The 22,086-nt window shown below is 36.7% G+C and overlaps 1 protein-coding gene, 2 long non-coding RNA genes and 1 pseudogene across 5 annotated transcripts in view; 1 reads left to right on the top strand and 3 right to left on the bottom strand.

Moving 5' to 3' along the window:
• Positions 1 to 22,086, bottom strand: part of LOC306642121 — a 770,670-nt gene that overhangs the window by 233,189 nt on the left and 515,395 nt on the right. The window lies entirely within an intron of this gene.
• Positions 1 to 22,086, top strand: part of LOC306641334 (aldo-keto reductase family 1 member C4-like) — a 295,086-nt pseudogene that overhangs the window by 147,083 nt on the left and 125,917 nt on the right. The gene's annotated exons all lie outside the window — the stretch shown is intronic.
• LOC306642112 (estradiol 17 beta-dehydrogenase 5-like) overlaps positions 1 to 22,086 on the bottom strand; it is a 179,704-nt gene that overhangs the window by 136,627 nt on the left and 20,991 nt on the right. The gene's annotated exons all lie outside the window — the stretch shown is intronic.
• Positions 10,892 to 15,304, bottom strand: LOC306642120. Of its 2 annotated transcripts, none has more exons than XR_013758391.1 (4): positions 15,257 to 15,304; positions 14,116 to 14,211; positions 13,399 to 13,498; positions 10,892 to 11,068 (listed from the first exon to the last, which is right to left on the bottom strand). It is a non-coding gene; the product is annotated as an uncharacterized lncRNA (long non-coding RNA). The 2 variants fall into 2 exon arrangements; XR_013758392.1 differs by lacking the exon at positions 15,257 to 15,304 and adding an exon at positions 14,942 to 14,969.

The raw sequence follows: 22,086 nt of genomic DNA, 5'->3' as shown, positions 1-22,086 counted from the left end.
AATAAATGTTGTCAAAGATGTAAAGAAAATTATTCATTTCTGATGGAACTGGAGGTTGATGCTACCACTGTAGATAGCAGTATGCATGGTAAATTTTCAAAACAATAGGAATGGAACCACCATTCACCCTGGTTAAACCATGTCTCAATATGTACACATGGGAGTTAAAATCAAAATACTCCAGTGAAGTATGTGCATCGATGTTTACAGCAGTGGAATTCACAATAGCTAAGCTATGAAAGGAAGCTAGGTGCATTTCAAAATAAAAATGATTAATGAAAATGTGAAGTATATACACAATGAAAAAAGAAAACAGTCATAAAGCAAAATGACTTCATGGTATTTGCCTGTAAGCAGAGGGATCTGTAAATTATCATGATAAGTGAAATGAACCAGTCCCAAAAACGAAGGGTCTGTGTGGTCTCTCTGATTTGTGGATGCTAACACACAATGGGGTGGTGGAAAAAAGGGTAAGGTAGAAGTTCAGAGTTTTAGACAAAAAGGAATAAATGAAAATAGTGGGAACAGGAATAAGAAAGACAGTGGAATCAATCTGACACAATTTTCCTATATTCATATATCTATACACCACAGGGAATCGCTACATCAAACACATTCGAAAGACTGGAATTCTATTAGAATAAGATATGCCTCATGTTTCTGTAAGCATGTGAAAATACACTCTACTGTCATGTATAATTAAATAGAACAACTAAAAATTTTATATTAAAATCCCTCTGACTGTGGTAACTGAGATAGAACTGAGGGCACTGTGGAAATAATAGTTTTCACTCCTCCAGTCAGAGTTCACTGGACAAAATGCCATAAGGAAGAGGAAGCCCTGCTTGGCAAAGCAATGTTAAAAAGGAGTTGCTGTGTGTTCAGCCTGTCACTGCTTGACCCTTTCCTTACGCATTCCTCAATAAGAATTTTTGCCTTGTATGCAGTCTCAAGGCTCACCCTGGAATAACTGGACTATGAATTTGACTGCAGAATACATAAACTCCATTGTTTTCATACTCTAGGATCCTCCATCATCTTTGTGTGTTAAAAAAAATTAAATATCAATGTTTCCCAATGCCAGAAAGGGGCTAGCTTGATCATAAGCACTTGAGCAAAGTGCAGTGTGCTCTATCACATCTGGTACACAATCATATCTCCGTATGAAAGAATAAAACTCTAGGTGGAAAAAAATGTGTACTCTAGGGATATAGACTTAAAAGTAAGAAATTACTCTCACCTTGTAAGGGATTATTCAAAAATCAACAGCCCTTAATCTAATTCACTCCCTTTTGTGGAAGATTCAGAATCTTTAATTTCTATAATATGAAAATGAACATGATCCCATGTCCTACCATCATCTGCTGATTCTAGTCATGAGTTTCTTAAGTCTAAAGGCACTTGAATTACACCTGGAACCCTATTGGTGTCCTTCATGCAGCTTTGCCCTACAATGTAAGCGAATCAGTCAAGGTTCTTACAGTTGCTCTCTGGATGTTTCCTTAAGTCTTGCAGAAGGTAGAATTTAAATTTAAACTTCAGGGAATTAGTCCCTTATAACACAATAAATGGTCAGAGGATGATACTGGAATACAAGTATAATTCAGTCAACGAAACTTAGCTTGATCCACTTCAGAGGTCATCTGTCAAAACAGTACACACAAACAATGACCAACAATTGACAAGTAACATTTTTAGTCCTCTTTTGACTTATCTGGGTGTTATATTACACATCCAACTACATGTCTCGCAGTTGAGAGTGCCACTTGCCACCGCTTACCGCTTGCTGCTGACCAGCGGGACAAATGACACATACACTTCAGAGGTTCATGAAGCAGCTTCTGCTTTATTCAGATAACACCCTCACTATATAAGCAGTCTCATGCATAAGCAATTGTAACCAGATATGTCCATCCAATTCTATTAAAGGTCAAGTGATCACGAACTCAAGCATACATGTAAGATATATCTGTACACGCGCTAGGCAGCTGAACTAATTATCATACAGCCAATGGTAAACACTTCCTGTTTTTCTCAAGGTGCATTCAGCACACCTTTGTGCTCTCTGCCAGCCACGATCTTTGGATGCCCTGGGCCCCGGGTCTCACCCGCCACACTTCCCCTGTCTGTTTATAAAAGAGACCGTGCCTGTCTTAGGTTGTCCACGGCAGAGCAACATCCTTATGAAAATTAACATGATCCCATGTCCTACCATGATCTCCTGATTCTAGTCACCAAGTTAATGCCAGAGACTCGCGTGAACTATGGGGTCTCTAGCCCTCATTTCCTGTCTTAGGTTGGTATGAGCTCCCCATGAATCTTATCCGTCTTTGACTACCAGTGCAGCATATTTATCCAGACTTGGGGGGATGAGCCAGCATCAATTGCGATGAGAGCTTGGTGAATAATGGCTGTTTCTCCGCGCCGATGTATACACATTTTGTATAAACACTATATGCACAGAACAGGTACAACACAGAATAAACCTCCCACGGACAAAAACACAAACCATTCTTTTCCCCATTGAACAGCGGATTGAAGAGATGTGGCCAATTGTTGTAAAAATAGGAGGATATAGAATTGAAGAGTTGGTAAGGGGTACAGGATAGGGCCACGTCTTTACTATCCCACATAATTCACGCGAGTCTCTTGCATTAACTTGGTGAGAAATCGCCAACACCAACAGCGGGAGAAGCCTCCTCATCTTCTTCCTGTTTTTGGGTCTCTGTTGAGGCCTTGACCAATCTCTCTGGCAGCCAAATTGGCGATTGTGCATCCTGTGGGAAAACACAAACAGACCCTCGGGTCCAGATTAATACTGGATCCAGGCCTTTCCATTGTCCCGATAGAATGTCCTTCCAGAGCGCTTGAGATATGTTTTTTATTAGGCTCTGAATGACGGTCAGCAGCCGATTGGCCCTCAGAATTGAGATTTAAAAAATTTAAGATGAACAAGGCAACAGATAATTTGTCTTTTGGGAATCTGTACAATGCCCCTATTCCCCCGTTTTGTTTATAAAGCATGTTTTTAAGCATTAAATGGGCACACTCAACAATGCTTTGTCCAGTAGGATTGTAGGGAATTTCTGTGACATGTTGAATACCAAAGGTGGAACATAATTGTTTAAAGGTCTGGGACGTATATCCAGGACCATTATCTGTTTTAATTTGTTTCAGAAACCCCAGGATGGAGAAAGAATATAAACAGTGTGTTATTACATCTTTGGTTTTTTTCTCCAGTATGAGCAGAGGCCATAATAAATCCTGAGAAGGTATCAATAGACACATGAATGAATTTTAGTTTTCGAAATTCTGAATAATTAGTTACATCCATTTGCCAAATATGATTGGGCTGAAGCCCTTTTGGATTTACTCCTAACGAGGGGTTAGGAATAAGTGTAACACATTTAGTACAAGACTTGACTATGTCCCAAGCTGTTAATGCCTTAAGGATTAATTCTGCCACAGATTCAGTAAATAAGGATAAGACCTTGTTAGGGGCATAATTCATGTGAACCCATAGAATAGGACCCTTTTGCCAAAACACTCCTGTGGGTAACTTATTTGTGGCCAAGACAATGAATGATAAAGGCTTAGCTAGGTCAATACGATCAAGATGAACCTCTTCCATAGCTGTTTCAACAAGCTTGAGAGCTGTTCGAGCCTTAGGGGTAAGCACCCGCTTAGAAAGGGGGTCAGAATCACCTTTAAGAATATCAAACAGGGGGCCCAAACTTGAGGTGGGTAAATGAAGGTAAGGTCTAATCCAATTAATATCACCAAAAAGTTTTTGAAAATCATTTAAAGTTCTAAGTTTGTCCACCCGAATGATAATTTTTTATGGGTTTAACCATAGTTGAGTTTATGATAGATCCCAGAAAGCTTTTGGTGTCCAGTGACTTTAGTAAGGAATTATAACATTGCTCTAAGACAGGTTTTTCCTTATGAGCTAGCAAAATATCATCCATATAATGATAGATTAAAAGTTGAGGGTTAATTTGTTGATACACACTGGGGTGGAAATTAATCTGATTACCTTGCCCTTCATATGGTCCTTGGCCTGTCAGCATGTTTAGATTCCATTGAGGATTGCCCGCAACTGCATTACATCAGGCAGTATCAGAACATAATTCCTGGTTCGCCACCTTCCACTTTAATATGGCTGCAGTTTTGTTATGATTGGAAGCCATTCCCAATCCCCTGAAAGTCTGATCTGCCTGTTGAAGTGGCCAGGCTTTGGGCATTCTGTAATTTTGATAATACTTTTTTCAGCCCCAGTATCTAAGAAGCCCTCAAATCTTTTGCCTTCTATCACTAACTTTGTCATAGGTCTATCTTTTAAATCCAATGTTAACATGACCATATTTTGGCCAGTAGAATCTAATCCTTTATTTCCCCTAATAATATTCGTTGATGGATACTGATCATGGCAGCTGGGTAAGACTAACAATTGTGCTATGTGATCTCCCTGAGCTATTATTGCTACACCTCTTGGTGAAGAAGCAAGGATTTTTATTTCTCCTGTAAAATCAGGGTCTATAACTCCAGGGACAATATTTAATCCTTTTAAAGCAGAAGAACTCCTCCACAGAAATAGTCCCCCTGTTTCTTTAGGTAATGGGCCGACAACCGAAGTTGGTATTGGTTGTACTCTCATCTCTGGAGTTAATAATGCTCTGGCGGAGGCACAGAGGTCTGAACATCTACTTTCTCTTTCAGAAGCTCGACTTGATTGTTCTTCATTTACAGTTTCTAATATCTTTTCCCCTTCTCTTAACCATTCTTGAAATTTTGGTTTTTTGGAAGTCATACAGAAATGAACTAAAGTCCATATCGCCACAACAACAACAAACAGAAACAAAACAAGAAAGGTAACACAAATAACACCTTACACATATCCATTTACTTACAGGACGTCCTTCGCTGTCTCTTGGGACAGCCTTTCATTACATTCCTTCTCTAGGGGACTCCTTCGTTATATTCCCTCTGTAGGGGAATCTTCTGTTAAAATCATAAGGCAACTGTTTCCTCAGATAGGGAAAACTTCTCATTAATTATGCTAGTGAAACTGTCTTTTACTTACCTGAGCACTCACCATTCCCTGTACCGGCCGCCACTTGTGGTTTGCCGCCACTTGCCGCTTGCTGCTGACCAGCGGGACAAATGACACGTACACTTCAGAGGTTCATGAAGCAGCTTCCGCTTTATTCAGATAATGCCCTCAATATATAAGTGGTCTCATGCATAAGTAATTATAACCAGATATGTCCATCCAATCCTATTAAAGGTCAAGTGATCATGAGCTCAAGCATACATATAAGATATATCTGTCCACGCACTAGGTGGCTGAACTAATTATCACACAACCAATGGTAAACGCTTCCTGTTTTTCTCAAGGTGCATTCAGCACACCCTTTGGCTCTCTGCCAGTCGCCATCTTAGATGCATGTGGCATAACCCTGGGCCCCGGGTCTCATCCACCAGAGAGAGCAAATGAAAAATTCTACTCAGCCAAGGTCAACATTTTCTGTGAGATGCTCACAGTGTAAAGGAAGTATTCCCCCTCATTTATGCTATGAGGATCAGATAAATGACACACACAGGCAGGACACTGTTTTACTATATTTCTGGCTTGTTCTTTTGTAATGTTATATTTTATCTTGAGAGTAGTAGCATTGACATGAAAATCTTTATGGAAATTAACTGCTTCTTGCACAATATTAAACACATGAGGATCTCGAGTAGTTGAGTCTGCAGTAGAATTTCCTTGAGCTCAAGTCCCAGGGAAGCCTGAATGTGCTCTGATATGGCCTATATAGAGGTTCTTTGCAAGCCCACAGAAGAGTTTGTACTGATAAAAGCATTGATGTAAGGTAGATTGAGGACTAGTGGGTCCAGCTGTCTCAAGCCGTGGCACAAGCTGGGCATGTAGAGACTGTCAGTATAAATATTTAAATGTTCCTCAGGAAATGTTTGTAAGACTGATATTATTGCTTCTAGTTCAGTTTTTTGAGCAGACTTATGAGAAGTAATAATAGTCTGTACTTTATCAGAAATTAGTGTATCTGTACTGGAGGAGGAGCTATCTGTAAAGATTGTTTTTGTTGCTGGGATAAGTTGAGCCTTAACAACCTGAGGGAAAATAACAGGATGTCTTTTGAAGAAACTGACAATAGATGATCTTGGCAAGTGATTATCAAATGTGGCCATGGTGGAACAATAGACAATTGCCCAATCTTCATTATTGTTAACTAGTATTTCAATATGTTTTTCCATGTACGGGACAATAACTGTCTGAGGATGAACCCCAAAAACTCGAAGGGCTGTCTTAAGTCTAATGTAACTAGATTTGCTACCATCACAGGATATGGGGAAACAACATTTATGGGGGACACTGGCAAATGGATCCATATCAGGGGTCAAGTTTGCCACAATAGACCTGTAGGAGTATATTCAGAATCTAACACTATGAGGTTAAAAGGCAAGGATAGATCAAATCTATCACTATGAGCATTTTCTAAAGCTTGTTCTACTAACTGCAAGGCTTTTCTACCTTCAGGAGTTAAATTTCTTGGGAATGTAGGGTCTGAATCTCCTTGGAGAATAACAAACAGAGACTTAAGTTGACCAGTGGTAATTACAAAATTTGGCCTTATCCAATTTATATCATCTATTAATTTTTGGAAAACATTTAGAGTCTTAAGGTTTTCCGTGGCTAATTGAATCTTTTGGGGCCTAACACAGGTATCTAATATTTGATGCCCTAGAAAGGTAATAGGGCTGTGGGTTTGCACCTTTTCTGGGGCCACATATAATCCCCATTTTCCTAGGGTCTCAATAATATTGTCAAATACCCCTAATAAAGTCTCCTGTTCCCTATGAGCCAAAAGAATATCATCCATATAATGGAGACAATAAAGTTCTTTAAAATTTTGTCTAATCTGTGATAGAGCCCGGCCAACATATGTTTGACACATAGTAGGACTATTTGCCATTCCCTGGGCTTTAGTCATGTGGGTCCTTCAGGGCATCTTTTCTGAAGTGCTCTTCTTGCCCACACTTAAAGCATGCTTTTCCTTTAGCTCCTAATGGCCCCTGATTTGGCCCATGAAGAGCAGCAGCTATTACTTGCCCTACTATGACTGCATCATTGATATCCCTGCAGTCCTTTTATAGGTACTTAAATCTTTATTTTTTCATGGTCTTATATCTTCTTTACACCATCTATTTGCTTGCTCATAAGCTAATTGTTTTATTAAAGGCATTGCTTGTTCTGAATGCCCAAATACTCTAGCAGCATTTTGGATTAATCTATAAACAAAATCTGCAAATGGTTTGTTACTTCCCTGAATCACCTTGGACAACTGCCCCTGTAAATCTCCTGTCCCTTGAATTAATTTCCAGGCTTTAGTGGCAGCAGCAGCAATTTGTGCGTACACCCCCAGATTGTAAATACTCTGCTGCTGAATACCTTCACAGTTTCCTTCTCCTGTTAGCATTTCTACATTTCTTTGGGAAAAGCCTGTGGCAGCATTACAGTGTGCCATTTCTAATGAGGCTTCCTACCATGCAGTTTTCCACACTAGGTACTGCCCGCCTGATAGTACAGCTTTATATAGCCTTTTACAATCTTCTGGCACTAGGTTTAGCCCCACCACTGATTCCAGCATACTATTTGTAAATGGGGCCTGTGGACCGTACGTAGCTACTGCTTCCTTAAAATTTTTTACCATTTTGAAATCCAGAGGTTGGTGGAATCTTTGTCTATTTAGGTCCTCTAGCACAGGGAAGAATTGTGGGACTGCTGAGGTTTCTTTAATGGGGGTTTCCTCTCCCTGGGGTGAGAAACCCATCTGATTTATAGCGTGAGCTAACTCCTCCCAGGGGTACTTTGGGGGATGCAGGAGGGAAGGCTGCCTGGCGGGGAGCTGCTGCCTCCAGGAAGGGATTGGGATTCCTTCCTGACATAGCTGATGGGGGCGACTGTGTCCCTGATGCTCTTTCTAATTCCTCCCTGTAAGCCCCTCCTCCTCTTTTTCCTCTTTATGAGAAGTTACACTTAGTTGTTCCTTTATCTCTTCCAGACACATATTTCCTTCTTCTACTAAAGATTTGTTCTGCCTTTCTCAGATGTCAGACATTCCTTAATGAGCTGCCACATGGGAAAAGTACCTCTGGGTAACGGGGATTGCTTTTCTGCTTTGATAAGATCCTCTTTATGATGTTCCCATTGTGGAATATTTAGGACTCCCTCTTCCAAGAACCAAGGACTAAACTTGGATAGTGTGGTTATATATGCTGCTACAGAAGATTATTTTACTGCAGTCCCATTAGCCTTAAGCAAATCTTGTATGATTCTTATCATTTTATTTCATGATACTTGTGACCCCATCCTGGAGTTATGTGACCTCTCCACCAGGGTTATGTGACCTCCCCCTTAAACACTCTGACCAGAGATTTCCAGGAGGTTATCCTACAGTTTTCCTATAGCTTACCTTAAGTTACTTAGTTTTCCTATAGCTTACCTTAAGTTACTTACCTGGGAGGATGCAGAAGGAGAAAGAAGTTCCCCATACAGGCCACCACTTGTTCCACACAGTGGAACTGGCGTGGAGAAAGGAGACACCACCAATCTTTAGTTGATGAGATTTATTTCGTCCTCCCTGTTTTTCTGCCTCCGTTGTTCTGCCACTATCTCCCTTCTTCTTCCCTCTCCCTCTCTCCTCCCCCAGGCTCCTAGCTTATCAGCCAATTATAGCAAAGCTTTCTCTCATGCAGGAGAGCATGCAGAGGAATGCCAGCATTACACAATATAAATCATGAGCAGTCCACGCACGGCACGATATTAGATAGCCAATCCTTGAGCTTGGTGTTAACACATCATAAGTCTCCAAGGAACTAGTAAGCAAGCAGCCTTTTTGGGTACTTCCTTATTTTGATAGCCAGCGTACTTTGGCTCACTGCCAGGCACCATCTTGTCCAAGACGGCCGTCAACAACCTACCAAATCAAAGAAATCCTTTCTTATTTCAAATTCTCTGTGAACACAGAAACAGATTTTGTGATGTTTATTTACTTCATTTACACATGGATATTTATGACATGGATATGTGTGCCATGGTATTTATGCCATGTTTAGTATAAGGACAAGTTCAGATATTGAACAATACCAAAAGTATATGAGGTGTACAGTATATTGCTAGCAATCTCACTTCCATTTCATTAAATCATTATTTGCTCACAGCCTATCACACATGACATGGAGATAGGTTAAGATTTGGAAAGAATGTTGTTTATAAGATAGACATGCAAATCCCCAGGAACTCACCATAAAATATTAGATCTCTATACTTGGGGCACAATAAAACCGAAAATCAATATTCTTGAAATACTTAATAGAAAGCAGGAATTGCCAATTTCTTGCTGCTGTCTCTTAGGACATTTTATTCCCACTTCATCCTGCTTTTTTATCTATATTAACAAAAATATTAATCATGATAAAATATACCTGCCAATATATAATAATGATTGTCTAATCTTCTTTCATACATCATCACATATAGTTCTATTATGAATTAAAATTCCCACAGGTAAGTTATCCTCACTTACAATATACGTCTGATCCCAGATTCCACAACCGTAAAGAAACAAAAAAGAGTAAAGATATTTTTGATGACTATCAATACTCTTCAACAAGGGTGTTTTTTCATTATAAAATTCATTTTCTTTTTTTTATTATAAACGAATGGAGTACAACTTGTTTCTCTATTTATACATGAAGTAGAGGCATATCATTTGTGTAATCATATTTTTACCTAGGGTAATGATGTTTGATTCATTCAGTTTTTTTTCTTCCCCCCACACCTTCCACCCATCTTTTCCCTGTATACAGTCCCTCCTTCCTCCATTCTTGCCTCCATCGCACCCCACCTTATGTAACATCATCTGCTTATCACTGAGATCATTTATCTTTTGTTTTTTTGAGATTTGCCTATCTCACTTAGCATGATATTCTCCAGTTTCATCCATTTGCCTGAAAATGCCATAATTTTATTATTCTTTATGGCTGAGTAATATTCTATTGTATATTAATAGCACAGTTTCTTTATCCATTCATCAATTGAAGGGACTCTAGTTTGGTTCCACATCTGGCTATTGTGAATTGAGCAACTATGAACATTAATGTGGCTGCATCACTGTAGTATGCTGATGTTAAATCCTTTGGGTATAGGCCAACAAGTGTGATAGCTGGGTTAAATGGTATTTCCATTCCAAGTTTTCTAAGGAATCTCCACACTGTATTCCAGAGTGGCTGCACTAATTTGCAACTCCATCAGCAATGTATGAGTGTACCTATTTTCCCCCATCCTCATCAACACCTATTGTTGCTTGTATTCTTGATAAATGTCATTCTATTTGGGGTGAAATGGAATCTTAGGGAAGTTTTGATTTGCATTTCTCTTATCACTGGAGATGTAGAACATTTTTTTATATATATATATCTGTTGATTGCTTGTATATCTTCTTCTGTGAAGTGTCTGTTCATTTCTTTGGCCTATTTGTTGATTGGCTTATTTGTATTCTTGGTGTACATTTATTTGTGTTCTTTATATATTATGGAAATTAGTGCTCTATATGAAGTATGTGTCAAATATTTTCTCCCACTCTGTAGGTTTTCTCTTCACATTGCTGATAGTTTCCTTTGCTGAGAGAAAGCATTTGTTTGAATCTATGCCAGTTATTGATTCTTGCATTTATTTCTTGTGCTATGGGAGTCTCTTCCCATGCTTGTGAATGCTTCTCAAGAAATCTTTATACTTTGCATTGAAATGTCTATATATTCAAACAGAGAACCATATTTTCTTCCAACGGACTCAATTGAAGCCCTTTGATGGCCAAATGCAGTGTGGGGGTTCTGATCAGTATATTGCACTGAAAGGCAGAAAAGACTTGAAATAGACAAAGGCCACATGTCTTCCAAAGTTACTTACACCTGCATGGGAACACATCAGAAATTTCAGGCCATCTAGGTCTTTCTTGTCTTCTGCAGTTCACTCAAAATCAAAAACCTATCACACAAGTAGAAAGTTTTTAGCATATTTGTCTGCATATTTCCAATTCTGGAAATTCAATGAAATCACATTTTTGCAAAAGCTTTTAAAATATTCAAGAAGCTTCCAAAAGATATTCAAGATATCAATCCAAACATTCAAATGGTCAATAAATACCAGGTGAATATTAGAAAGAAATCAATTTTGACATGTGATATATAGAAATTGCACCAACTACAGACAAAAAGAGATCTCAAAGGTGCAGCAAAATGAAGCTGATATTATTCCAAGATTACAGTGTCTTGTATCTTAAAGACCCATAGAAGTTCAGAGGCAATATTCTCAAATTTGTAATATAATTCAATAATTTTTAAGGATGGGGTTTTCCTTCTATATTTCATGTATGGACAGTTAAAACTCCATAAATGATTGTTGTTCAACAATTTTAATTCATGAATTGTTAAGACACTAATTATATCCTGTTTAAAAAAATGAAGGTAGCTCCAAGAAACACCTTATATAAATATGAGGTATTTAAAACATGAAAACAATTTCAGCAATTGCTAACATAGTAAAATAAATGGATACTTAAATCTTTGGTGATTTACTTAAAAAATGGCAAGAGAGCAAAATGTAGATGATATAACAATTGCAAAATTTGATAAATAATTTTCTTTGCATTCTTCTGTGAACTTTTGTATAAATTTGCAAATTTTCAATGAAAAGGAATATGATACTTAAAGATTATCAAAATTATCACTCTTGTATGAACAAATCTAACACAATGTATGAAAATGCCTTCATAGATCAATTCACTGTGAGATGTTTAAAGACTAGATAAATACTGAAATTTTATATCAAAATCATGAATGTAAATCTTATTTAAAAGAGTAATTTCCTCCCACACTTCGTGAGATGTCCAGTGCAATTTCAAACAAATGAGACAATCTGCAGAGAGATTGATAAAATGATTCCATATCTTTTATAATAGCAAAGTAGTCAGAAATGTAATTCCTCCTTCTGGGAAATTTAGCTGGACACTTAAGAAATACGTGTCTATTTGGATTTTTATTTCATGTTTGGTTCAAAAATTACAGTTAAATTTAATATGGAATTAAAGACTATAACCCTTCTATAAAGAAATATAATAGAATGCTGTTCTGTTTCCAGTATAAGAAAAAACATGGCACTTATCAACCACAAAGTAAAGGCAGGAAGACAATAATAAGAGTAGGAACTTTGTTTCAGAAAATGTATCAAAAGAATGGAGGCACAAGTAGAATTTGGGAGAACATGTTTCAACAAATACATCTGCAGCTGAAAAGCTGTATCCAGAATACGTAATTGAGATCACCTTACCAAATAATTGACCTCTTCCAGTCTCCAAACGCATTCCTGTGTAAATTTGTAGTTTTTCTCACTAAGAGACAGTGTCTATTTCCCCTCTCTTAAGTCTTTCCTGGTCTCTAGCTGACTTTGGTCATTAGAACCTGGCAGAGGCAGTGATATGCTCATTCTGAGCTGAGGCATGAAGGCTCTCCAAGGATCAATTCACTGACTGCAGACAGCTGTATGTGGTGAGGTGAAACCTAGGTCATCAACTGGTGAATGTTAAGTTCTATGGAGTGTTGCTCAGACACCCTAAACAACAGAGCAACGTGACTGAAGTAGATGGAAAACACTATTTTTCAGATGCATAAGGGAGTTCATTATAAAAGCAAGTGAAGCTAGTGTAGCTAGAAGACATGCAGTGAGTTCAAGCTGAGCCACGGTAAATAGTCAAATCAAAGAATCACGAAATAAACAAATGTCCTTTGAACTAACCTCAATATTGGAGATGGTTTGTTTTGGAACTGCTTTAAGTAATGATTCAAAAAATTTCTCCTACTTGAAAAATGAAAAGATAAACCATTTAACTGACAATTCATACTAAGAGGTGATAGTTGAAAAACCTCAAAATGAAGAAATATCTTGTATATTTAGGATTTGGGGAAATGCAAAATAAAATAATAATTTGTAGAATAAAAACCACCCAATGCAAAATCTTATTTTAGAAAATAAGAAAAACAAGTGATAAAATCTCACTTGAACAGGGTTACACAATACATGGATGGCAATAATGAAAACCAAATCTCTGTGATTTATGCAACCCTAAGTCTATCTAGCTAAACTGCCCTTCCCACTGTGGAGTGAAAGAAAACACTTCTGCAAGCACCTGAAGTCTTAGATGCAGAGGACACGGTGGGGATATTGACTTGGCTCACAAAAAAATGTCCCTATATGTTTCAAAGAAGCACCATGTGATGGATACTTTGTAAGGAGCCAAATGCCCACAGCCTTCTCTGTACCTGAATGAGGAGGGTAATCAGGGCTGGGGACTGCTTCTGATTTTTTTCCAAGGCACCAAGAACTGGATCATCCAATGGAACTGGGGAACTCTGATCAACCCTGGAAGAAGAGACAGAGGCTGAAGTCCTGAGGTCCTTAGTTTGGAGGCTGTTAAATATTTCTCTTTAGTGGGAAGTGTAGTTTACTGGGGGTTGAATCCAAAGTCATTCTACCACAGAATCACATACCTAATCCTTTATATTTTTACATTGAGACAAAATCTCAATATGTTTCTAGACTAGCCTCCAGTGTGCAGTCTTCCTGCCTCAGCATTCTGAGTTGCTGTGATCACAGGCAAGCACCACTTAACCCACTTGCAAAAATGTCTCGGCACAGTTTGGACCACGCCAAATAGGGATCCCCAAATGCAGACCCCTTGAAGAGCAGCATCAGTATCTTGTGGAATTTTTCCCAGAAATAAAATTCTCCCCTCTCCCAGGGGGAGTTGATCTGATCTTCTGAAATCTGAATCTAAATGGTTCATCAACAATGGAATTTTAGGTAATTTTCCTGATGTTCTCTTTAGATAAATATGTTAAGAGAAACACTAACACTGTCAAGAAATGACAAAATAGTTCCCTAAATTGTTGATAAGGAAAAAATGGGAAGAATTATAGGGCAAGGTATTGAAATCCAATAAAAGAATTCCTGTGACTTCTTTAGGGAATCAGATTCACCACATGTGGAGGCAGGAGTTGCATATCTTTATTGTCATCAGTTCTTGTATTCAATTTCTCTCTGTTACATTCCTTTAATGTTTCTGCACTACAGCCCTACAAAAAATTCTTTTTTAAACATCATGATTTTTTAAAATAAATTTTCAGGGGAAAACATAACCTGACTTTAATCATCTTGGCTTCCTCTGTGGGTATTCTTTCAGGCACTCACCCCCCTCATACTGCACAGAGATCCAATGAGTTATATATTATTTTTTCATTTACATCACTTGGAAAAAGAAAGCTCTTCCCTTCAATGGAAGGGAATAAATCATAAAAGTAAAATTGCCAAATTTGTATGTCCGCACAGAGCAATGCTGCTAGTTACATCTAAGGAATGGACACTAATACTCTATGAGTTAAGTGGAGCATCATTCTATATTCATGAATTTATTTACAAAGTGTTTACCTGTGGAGGTGTAAGAAATATCTTTAAGCACTTAACTTCTTGCATCATATTATTTCTATGTTTAATTTCATTTATACATACATATATGTATAATTTAAAGAGATATTCTCAGGTATCATAGTTGGGTCTTCTAGGTGGCTTAGGTTACTTCTGCAGTTCCTATATATTCCCTGAGGGAAATTCCTCTCTTTCACTGGTTATGTCAATGGGTGCATTGAACTCATACCTAGCAATAATGGATTTCAGTCATGACACAGGCTAAACAGTAATCTTTATCTACTGGAACACGTGGGTTCATGTGTACATATGTGTACCAGCTATGGTCATTTAAGTTTGAATTCATGGTTAAATTGATGATGGAAGATGAGGTGTACATACCAAAATTACTGACCATGTAACTTGGACTCTCCAATGTCATATTCACCACCACCACCACCAACAACAACAACAAAAAAAAAAAACAAGCAAGGACAAAAAAGAAACAAACCTGTCATAACAGAGACATAATGGATGAATAAACTGTAAACATTCAGATTACTTCCAATCATATATCTAGTCATCCTTTGGAGTTGCTATAATTCATGCAAATTAAATTTACATGGTTTTATAATAGAAGCTTAATGTAATCATCCATGGTAATGATGGTCATGCTGAAAGCTGAAATCAAATAGGTTTGATGATACAATTACCTACCTTCAACACCATTGGGAAATGAATAAGGTAGAAGTCAACACAGTCAAATGAAACTTTTAAAGTGATCTTTCCAAACAGTATTGGATGAGTTCTTGTTGATGAAAAGTGTACCAAAGTTACAGAGTTTAAAGAATGTAAAATGGACTGAATTAATATATTACCTATATTAGAGAGATTTTATGAACTTCATATTGAGACCTTTATTTTTGTATTCATTAGAAACATTCGATTACAGAAAAGATATTCTTTTCAGGTCTTGGGTTTTCAGTGATCTGACTACTCATATAAACTAAATTATTTTGTTATTATAATTTTTGATTAACAAACTATGAAAGGAATTATAAAAGACATAATTTTATACATGCTAATATTATTGGATCTCTTAATTGTGTTTCATACATATTTCAAAGCTATGGTTAGTCTACCTTATCCATTAAATTTGTGAGTTAAAAATTAGTATTTTCTAATTTAATGATATGATTGGAAACATATTTTGAACATTTTAATAATTAATACACTTTAGCTGTATCTTGTTTGCTACAAATAAAAATATTCTACATTGGTCTTTGATAATGGCAAATATAATGCTGATATTCAGAATGATATGAAAATTTAAAAATTCAACAAGCAGATAATGAATCAACAATCTGGTCATAATTCTATTTGATTTCACAATTAATAAATCATACTACTCATTAAAGAATAAGAAAATTGAAGAACAAAAAAGATATGTGTGTAGACTGTAAATAGAAATTTAAAATCTTCCTGTTTTTGATACTTTCTCTCTTTTGTGAGTAAACATAGCAATTATCACATTCCACAACAACTGATCAACAACCATTGATCACCCAACAAAATTTTCACTTCTTCAGATCACTTTGCAGTAATTTTACACTGTAGATTTAAAGGCCATGACAAAGCATGGAGGAGCATAAGTCCTTTAGTGGTCACACTCCTCAGGACAGTAGGAGCCCTCTGTTTGTCTGGCTTAGAAACATCCGGTAACTCCTCTGCCTTTGAGGCCTGGGGATGTTATCTCATTATAGGAGTATTTGGTACCAGTGGATTATGGGAAGCAAGTTATATGATCTGCATCTGCAGAAGCTAAGTCTAAAGTAACTTGATACAACCCTGAAATAGTAAATAAAACTGAACTGACTTTCCCATTGGAGCCATTTCTTGCTGTACACCATCCTGTGTGCTTGCCTCTTTATTTGCTCCCCTCATAACATTTATAGCTTGCCCTTTAACCTTTACATTACACAATATACACAATAACTTTGAAGCATAGAATGTGTCTTCTCTCTTCACAGTGCTATCTGCAATCTTGCTTCCAATGGCCAGTCCTACCTCCTCTTCTGCTTGGTTCACAAAAGCATAATTAATATGGCAGAATCCAGTTTCTATAGGTATTTTTCTGGCCTGTGTTATACTATTATCAGGAATCTGAAGGAAAAAAAAAAAACAATGATTTAGAGAATCATATCATGATAGGTAACTCATAGTGAACACAATGGCCAAGGCACTAGAATGGAAGGAGTTTTATATCCCAAAGCTTTCTTCAGATGACTTAATTATGTGATATGTGCTATAATCTGAACCATGAATGCCCACCTTTCCCTTATGTGAGAGTTAAACATTTAGCCAAAGAGCAATTTTGAATGTTATGGTCAGAAGCAGCAACCTCATATAACTCAACTTTGCCATTTTTTTGTTTTAGATCTAGATTTGGGAAATAGACCCCAAATCAGCTTTTTCTGTGTTTCCCTAGTTAATTGCAGAAACATGACACCCAGTTAGCCTCATCAGACACAGAAATCACAGCACATTTTTATCAGAGGACACCAGAAGTCATTCAAGTTAAGTGAGTTTCTGAAATGACTCACACAACCCAGCATAGAGGTATAGTCATATTATAATGTATGTGATAATTTATGTCAGGACACTGACTTTCTTTCATGCACATTGGAATTGAGGACAAGCAACATTGCTTGGGGAAAGATGATTTTGCTTGTATGTCAGGACAATGACTTTTTGGTATATTTGTCATATAAGCAAATTCAGTAAGTTAATGTTGATGATGATACTGCTCCTGTAGCCTAAAATATAAAACCCCTGTCTTGAATCTACAGATTGGGAAAAATTGTTGACACTCACTCTGATGGTAAGTCAATAATTTCAAGAATAAACGATGAGCTAAAAAAGCTTAACACACACACACACACACACACACACAGAAAACAACTCCCGCAAAAAAGAAGGAATAAAGAAAGAAAGAAAGAAATTCATAAATTTATTTCAAAAATTGATGGGCAAAGGAAGTGAGAAACACTTCTGAAAACAGTCAACAAGTATATGAAAAAATATTCAACATCTCTAGAAATTAATGAAATGCAAACTAAAATCATACTGAGATTTCAACTGACTCCATTCAGAAAAGCAAATATGAAGAATATAGTAAAAGCTGGGAACTGTGGAGGATGCCTATAATCCCATTGACTTAGCATGCTGAGATAGGATGATGTGGAGTTCCAAGCCACCCTCAGCAATGGCTAGGTGCTAAGCAATTTGGTGAGACCCTGTCTTGAAATGAAATGCAAACAATAGGGCTGAGGTTTGGCTCAATGTTGAGTGCTCTAGAGTTTAATTGGCAGTACCAAAAACAAAAGAGAATACTTTAACAATAAATGTTGGTAGTGATATGAAGAAAACTTATAATACACATTGCTGCTGGAAATATAAATTGATGCAATCATTCTTGAAAGCTCTATCATAATTTCTCAAAAAAAATAGGAATCAAAATCCCCATTTGACCTAGTTATACCACTTCTTGTTATGCATCCAAAGGAGTTAAAATCAGCATACTACAATGAATCATATACATCAATGTTTATAGCAATGGAACTCACAATATCTAAGCTATGGAAGAAATCTAGGTGCACTTCAACAGATACATGGTTAACAAAAATGTGAATTATGATTCACAGTGAAATGTAACTCAGTCATATAGCGAAATGGCTTAAGGGCAATTGCCAGGAAATGGACAAATATGGAAACTATCATGCTAAATGAAATAAGCCAGTTCCAAAAAAACCAAAGGACAAGTGATCTCTCTTTTCTGTGGATGCTAACGCAGAACAAGGTGGGAAGAGAGAAAAGAATAGAAGTAAGAGTTTTAGACAAAACGGAATGAAGGAAGGGAGTGGGCATAGGAACAGCAAAGAGGGTGGAACACATCTGTCGGATATTCTGTAGTTCACATACGAATACACCACAGGGAGTCTCATCATCATGTACCTTTGAAAGACTGTGACTCTAATTAGAATCAAGTATGTTCCATGTTTCTACGAAGGTCAAAATACACTCTAATTATGAATAAAAAAGAATTAATAAAAAATGGAGGGGAAAACTACTCTGCAGTAAATGGGATAGAAAGCAGGGCACTTGGGAAAGGATAAGTGTCACTCATCCAACCAGGTTTCACTGGACAAAATGTCATGAGGAAGAGAAAGCCCCGTTTGGCACAGCAACATGAGGGAGGAAGGAACTGACTGTTCAGTCTACCACCGCTGAGCCCTCCTCATATGCTTTCCTCAATTAATATGTATGCCTTGTTTGCAGTCTCCAGGTGTTGACTCTGGTCTTTTGGCAACATCACTCATAGCCCTGAAATAACTGGACTATGAACATAATTGTAGAGTACATAAATAAACTCCACTGTTTAAAGTTTAGGAACCTCCACCATCTTTGTGTGTCATAAAAATATGAAAAATTAGTTTCTAGAAGTCAGAAATGTGCCAAACTGATAATAGACTCCTGAACAAACAGCAATATGCTAGTCTAGCACACCATGGTGTCTCTATGACAGAATTAAACACTGGCTGGAAAAAATAGTATATTCCAAGGATATACACTTACAAATAAGAAATTATACTCTTCTCATAGGGGATTATTCACATAAGTGTCAGCTCTCAGTGATAACTCACTATTGTGGAAGATATAAAAAGAGTGTAAAGCACAATTATTACATGGTTTACAAAATTTAGAAGATGATTTGCAAGTCTACATGTTAAAGAATGAGAATGAAAATCAAATGCACTCATTTTGTTTTAAAATTTTCAGAATGTTTCTGTTTCCATGATATCACAGTGAATACAATACTGGGTCCTACTACCCTCTACGAGTATAGTCTTGAATTTCTTAGGTTTAAAGGCAAGTAAAGTACAACTGAAGCTCTAGCAGCCCCCTTCATGTAAACAAGCCCTCTCACATGTATCACAATTGCTCTACTTTTCCTTAAGTCTTGCAGAAGAAAAAATGTTATATTCAAACTTCAGGAAAATGATCTCTTGTCACATAATTAAGTGTCCACAGTACACAATTTGTTCCAGTCTAATGAACTTAGCTTTCTCATCTTCAGATGTTCTTTTGTCAATACAACACACATAAATGATGACCAGTAATTCACAAATACTCTTTCAAGGTCACAGTTTTATTATACATTCAACTAAAGGATGTTTTATTATACATTAAGGATGTTTTATTATACATTCAACTAAATTTCCCATGGTTGAAAGTACATGAAAATTTTACTCAGCCAAGGTCCAGCACTATCTGTGAGATGCTCAAACCTTCCTCACAGTGAAAAGGAAGTATTTCCCACCATTTGTTCTATGCTTCTTATCTCAAGTGCCTTTTTCTATGCCAATGCCTCTTGATCTTGCTTCTTTGAAGGAAAAAGATTTCCTGAAGTATATAAATAAACAAGTCCCAGTGCAAACCCATTTCTGATATTCATCATTCTATCAAGTTTGTGAGTAGAATAAAATGTGGGGGGCAGAGGGAGAGCTCAGAAAACTTAATAGGTGAAGGCAGCATCAGGGACTGATGTAGAACAATGTCTGACAACTCTCTCTACTGTACATATAATAAGTATAGCCTGGAGAAAAAGAGAACCATGTGATCACCCCCAGAGTAATATAGGAAGCAAGTACTTGATGGCCTAAAGTGGATTCCATTCATCCTGTGTCGCCTTTCAACCCTCAACCCAACTCCATGCTGTTCTCTCTTGAACTTCATAGGTGCTAAAGTCCATTCCAGGAATGCTGTCACCATCATTGAGCTCCACTTACTAACATTTGAAATCCATTGCCTGTCACTCTGCAGCCTGAGCAGGTTCTGCTTCTCCTTTGCAATCAGAGTTAAAAATAAGTGGAATTCAAGCACTAATTGCTTGTCTAATGGTTAAGTGATTCTAATTGATTTTTAATAGTTCACCAATATTATATAGGCAGAGAGAGTTTAGAGCAGTATTCCACATGATAGAAGAAAATTGGAACCAGTTAACTTATTTCATATGGGAGAAATTTCAAGTCAATGACTACATAGTGATTAGTGTGTTCATTTTTGGAAATTTACTCCTTACAAAAGTATTATAAATAAGTAAGAGACTGAACCACTGTGGACAATTTGTTATCCTGGAAACTCACAGCACAGTTATGATTATTATTATTACTATTATTATTATTATTTGCATTTTCTTTGTTTTTTTATACTGATTTATATATTTATTTATTTATTTTGGACAAGTATAAGCCCCTTGATCATACATGATTAGAAAAGACAAACTATCATACACTATTCTCACAAAGTTTTTATACAAGGTTATGGAGCACTGTTTGGAGTCTCAGAAAAATAATCAAATGTTAAAATGAACAAAAGGTAAACTTTTAATTTTCTCAGTGGCAACATATTTTCCATAATTTAACTACCAATTTCCAAGAGGATTCAGACCTGTCCAGTGCGCAGTAAAAACTGCATTCACTGTGACATCTGCTCAGTGGTAGTCAAATAATTAGAGCCAGGGGAATTCAGTTTGTAGTGGGTTACCAGTGACTCAAGTTCATCATGCCTTTCACATGTTAGGTAACTATCAGAAAATTGTCAATATGTAAGATGCAAAATCAAGACAGTTTTTATTATTTGTTACATCATTCAAAATTGTCCAAAAAAGTTAAAAATTGGAAAAATCATGTTATTATGACTCTGGGAAGAGTTGTGTAAATGTTGATACACAGATTGAATGGAATATATGAAATGATTAAGATTTGAACATGAGTGTTTATTAATAACATTTATTACAAAGAAGAATAAAAGTTTTTAATTGGGTTAAATAAGAATGGTCAACAACATAATGTGTTCATGAATGATGCATAATAAATTAGGAAATTCTACAAATTGTAAGTAGTCATTCTTTCTGCATAGTGATATGAGGAGTAATCAAGTACTTGCTTTTAAATCACCCTTGGAATTTTTCTCACTTTAATAATTTGAAAAAGTGTTTCCTTGCAGAAATTGAAATGCTGTACTTTTCAGACAGATCCTATTTTACTGTGGTTTAGATTTTGTTTTATAAAGCCCTTTCACAAGCACACATTATTTGATAAAATGAACTGTCTTACCCCACAGACAAGCACAGACAGAAAATTTAAAAGGACCGTTGGGCACATTTCAAATTTTGACCCTCGAAAAAGAATCAAAGTTTAAATTTGAAAACAAAATAGACTTTATAGCTTTCTCATTGGCAATATATTTTCTGAATGTTCTCTTTTTGATTTGTAAGAAAATATTTATTGCTGATGAGTGTGCAACCCTACAAATGTGAACTAAAATGGTGGTAAGGCACACTGCTTAGTGAAGGATAAATAAATGAGAGCTCTAGAAATGCATTTCAAATGATACTACTGAACCCTATGATCTCTCTGAAAAGTAGGAGTCAGTGATTGCTGAATCCTTCCTATGCTGTTCAGTCCTCTACAATTAATGTTTCA

Source organism: Sciurus vulgaris, assembly GCF_902686455.1.
Source record: "Sciurus vulgaris genome assembly, chromosome: 12".
In the NCBI taxonomy this organism is placed as follows: Eukaryota; Metazoa; Chordata; class Mammalia; order Rodentia; family Sciuridae; genus Sciurus; species Sciurus vulgaris.
Note: the sequence above shows the minus strand (reverse complement) of the source record. Positions and strands in the feature narration are given on the sequence as shown.